At 40.6% G+C, this 4350-nt stretch overlaps 1 non-coding gene across 1 annotated transcript; it reads right to left on the bottom strand.

The window, feature by feature from the left end:
* Positions 1-2040: 2040 nt before the first annotated feature.
* On the bottom strand, positions 2041-2112 carry TRNAE-UUC (transfer RNA glutamic acid (anticodon UUC)). The gene has a single exon. It is a non-coding gene; the product is annotated as a tRNA-Glu (tRNA).
* Positions 2113-4350: the final 2238 nt, after the last annotated feature.

The raw sequence follows: 4350 nt of genomic DNA, 5'->3' as shown, positions 1-4350 counted from the left end.
TGTTTTCCTTTATTATTGGGGGAAAAAATCTAAACTTCTGGATTATCTCAGAGATTTTTGTTAATCTTTTTCATTTTGAAGAGAAAAATAAATGATTTGAAAATAATATATTTTGAGCAATCCCAGTGGTTTGCATTCTTTCACTTACTGTAAAGCTTACTTTTTTTTCTAAGCATTTACACCATAATATTTTAGAAATACTTTCAAAATATTAATTTGCTTCATTAATAGATCCAATTATAGCAACCCTTACTTAAATCGTTTAACATTCCTTCATTAGATTTTATGTATTTTATATTGACGAAGAGTCATCAAAATTCATATCACTTTATATTTTTAACACATTTAAATTTTTTTTCAAACTGTATCAAAGTATCTCTAAGAATCCCTAAGAATCACTAAATATCTCAGTATGGACCCACTTTCCTATTCTCTGATAATTATATAAACGCATAGCTCATGTTGATGCTGATAAAAATCAGTTTAATCATATGACCTTATACGGTTGTTATCATGGATGATGGAGCCGTTCCCATCTTAAACCAGAGCCTCCACCTCTGCACTGGGGCTCATCACCTCAATAACATGATGCCATCATTTTCCTCCTTCCTCACAATCATTTTTTCTTTTCTGCTTGATCAATCCCATTATTATACAAACATGTTTCACTTCCCATCTTTAAGAACCGAGACAAAGCAAACAAGCAAAAAGGCAAGCATGCGAGCAGCGAACAAATAGAACTCTTTCCTGCCCATACTCCCCACAGCTGCCTGGCCCTTTCCTCTCCTCTCCTGGGAGCAGGGAGAGGAAATTCCTCCAGTGAATCATATTCTTTGATCTCTTCCCATTCTCTCCTGAAAACAGCCCTATAAAGGTGAGCTGTCACCTCCCTGTTGCTAGATCTTGTGGTCAGTTCTCCAGTTCCTCTCTGTCTGTGATGTGAGGTCCCCTCCCCCCATGTCCAGATCCCACAGGCTCCGGTTCTCCTCTGATTCAATGGTCACTCCTTGTTCGTAAGTCTGAGCATCGCCCTGTGATGCTTTGGTATTTATCGCCATATTTTTAAACTTTCCATGTACTCCCTTGACCAACATTCAATAGAAGTATTATAATCATCTAATAAAATATCGTTAATATTACAATATTATTGAGTAGTAATTTTTTTAATTACTATGTATTTGACACTCTGCAAGGTGCTTTATATACATCCTGTTTCATTCCACCGCAAAGTTATAAGATTTATGGTGTTTATTATGGAGAAAAAATGAGCTACAAAGAGGTTAAATAATTTATCCTAGATTACAGGGCTTAAGGTGGAAGAGCTGTCCTGGAGCTGGGGGTCTGATTCTAGAACGTGATCGCTTTAACACAAGGAGATGCTGTCTCCTTTATAAATGATACCACTTGTTTTAAAATTTTCTTGTTGTAAACAGTTTGTTATTGCATGATACAATGTAATACTTACGTAACTATATATTAGTAAACATGTCTTATCATACAGCATTTTTTGACATCAGAATTTAATTGACTCTTCAAACCATTATCTAACAAATCATTGAATGAACGTGTAGGTTAGCTGCTTAAACGTGGGTTAAATATTTATTAATATTCATCCTGTTATAACAAAAAATATGTACTGAGTCACATACCATTGAGTGTGTTTTCCTTTTCTATTGAATTCTTTTATTATGATTGTAGTAGTATATGGACATTGTAGAAAACTTGGGAAAACCTAAAAATTATCAAGAAAAAACTAAAAATAACTGACTGAATAAACCCATCACCTACAGATGACTGCTGTTATCATTTTTTTATGTATTTATTTACAATCCTATGTATATTGCACATATAAGTTAATAGGACATTTCGGTAAAGACACATATATTTACAGAATAAAAATAAGACTGTAATGTATTTTTATTCTGCTTTTATGACTGTTTTGAACATTTTTGCTTATTACATATTTCTCATTAGATAGTGTGTGTATGCATATATACATATATATCTTCCCCACCCCCCCCAGGCTTGAGGGGATCTTGGTTCCCCAACCAGGGATTGAACCCAGGCCCCGGCAGTGAAAGTGCCATGTCCTAACCACTGGACCACCAGGGAATTCCCAATTTTTAATCAGATATTGAGGTCACTGAATACTTTTGAAAAACATTTTTAATGGATTGGTCACAATATATTTAATCCCTTTACTCTTAGATATTAGCCTTTTTCTTACTTCTTGCAGTTGTATATGATACCAAACAGCTTCCAACACATCATTAAACTCTGATGTTTCATGGAAAAAAAAGGGCCAGAGTTAGGATTCTTTGCTCAAGGCCTTAACACATAGTGCTAAACTGATTTTTAGGAAACTGTACCCATTCCCCTCACCAGCTAAATATAAGAATATCTTGACTGTATCGCCTTTGCCAATGCTGTTTTATGTTTTTAATTTAAAAAATATTTTTGAAGTATAGTTGACTTACAGTGTTGTGTTAGTTTCTGGTGTACAGCAAAGAGATTCAGAGAGAGAGAGCGAGCGAGAGAGAGGAGAGGGAGAGGGAGAGAGAGAGAGAGAGAGAGAGAGAGAGAGAGAGAGAGAGAGAGAGAATAAGACGTATACATGTTCTTTTCCAGATTCTTTTCCCTTACAGGTTATTACAAAATACTGGGTAGAGTTCCCTGTGCTGTACAGTAAGTAGGTCCTTGTCGGCTATCAATTTTATACAGCATGTGAAAGAGAACAGTTACCAATTTGATAACTGAAAAAAGCCACCTCACTTTTATCCACATTTCAAACAAGTACGGTGCTTATTCCCTCGTTTTGTGAGATAAACTCTCCTATAACAGATTGTCTCGTGGTCTACAGAGCCGCCCCTCCTTATGCAGCGGGGACACGGCTGTTCCGACGCCCCCAGGGGCTGCCAGAAGCCGCAGAGGGGAGCGGACCCAGAAATTCCGTGTTATCTCCTGCGCACGCACCTGAGACCGAGGTTAAACCTAAATTGGGCCGAGTCAGAGACGAGCGCCAACAGCGCATCACACACACGAGAACTAGAACCACCGGCCGCGCTAACAGTCGTGCGCCTACGGCCTCTCTCGCCCTCACACTAGCTGACTCGACGGATTCAATGCCTTGCCCGTCGTGACTACGCACCGGGCACGAGCTTTGGCGTAACTTCGGCACTTGGAGGTGTGACAGCAAAACCAGCGCGCACTTCTTTTTCCTCCGCCACAATGTCCCCGGCAGAACGCTCTTACCCGAGCTCCTAGCCACCTCAGCAGGCGAGTCTTTTTCTTCTCATTCGACAACTTTCCCTGAAAGGAAGCGCCTCCCGGCTTCCGTTGGGCCCATCCCAGCGGCCAGCGTCACTCCTCCTGGGCTTTGGGGTCGTTCTTCAGTAAAACGAGGGCCACGCGGTACCGCGGCAGCCCGTCTGACAAACGAGCTGCGGCCGAGCCACCGACTCTCGGACCAGCGGCACTACAGGACGAGTCTCGCCCACAGCGCGAACCAGCTGACCTCGCGAGATTTCCTCACGCGACTCCGACCAGCGTGAAATTTACAACTTCTCAACTGTTGACTTCTGGCGTTTTTCCGGTTAGTGTTTTGGGACCGAGGTTGCCCTCCGGTTTCTGAAACCTGGGAAAGTGAAACCGAGGGCCAGGGGTGGGGAGCGCTGCTGTACATTATTTTATGAGGTTTAATTGTTACTGCAAAAAACCTTTTTTTAAATCTAGAAATAATTGTTGTCTTGCCTTTGCTAGGTTACTCTGCCACCAGCTCCCTTGTAGGCTTAGCCTCGCTCAGGAATTCCTACATTTTTCATCAGGTTATCGGATGTCCTGGAACGTGGACCCTTGAGAAAAACTGACAACCGAGTTTTAGTAAGTAGATTATCAAATTTCCTTTGGATTCTTAAATCAGCCAGTGTCCCTTCTTTGGTTGAGAAAACCGGCCTCTTTTCAAGCTTGGGGTTAAAAGGGATCTTTTGCATCTGAAATGTCACGGATATGTGTTTATTATGTTTCACAGTATTAACAGTTTTGTTGTTGATAACTCCCTGTTCCTGGCTATCAGAATGTTTCCGTCTGTTGTCACTTAACAGCACTATCGAATTGAAGGAGAAAACTTCCATGCGTGGAGTTATGATTAACACATGGATACCCATGTCTGAGTAGTTTGAAGGGTTAGTGTGGGACACCCGCACACCCTTGGCTATTGCATTCTTTGCTAATTTAATGGGTAATTACAGTAACAGGCTTTATTGGAAGGAAGGCAGTTAACTTTATTTGTCCCCGTGTGCTTAAAAAATCATGGACTCCAGTGAAACAGTATGTTTCCCTGTGATTTAAGTT

The sequence above is a fragment of the Lipotes vexillifer genome, unplaced genomic scaffold, assembly GCF_000442215.2.
Source record: "Lipotes vexillifer unplaced genomic scaffold, Lipotes_vexillifer_v1.1 scaffold864, whole genome shotgun sequence".
Taxonomy (NCBI): Eukaryota; Metazoa; Chordata; class Mammalia; order Artiodactyla; family Lipotidae; genus Lipotes; species Lipotes vexillifer.
Note: the sequence above shows the minus strand (reverse complement) of the source record. Positions and strands in the feature narration are given on the sequence as shown.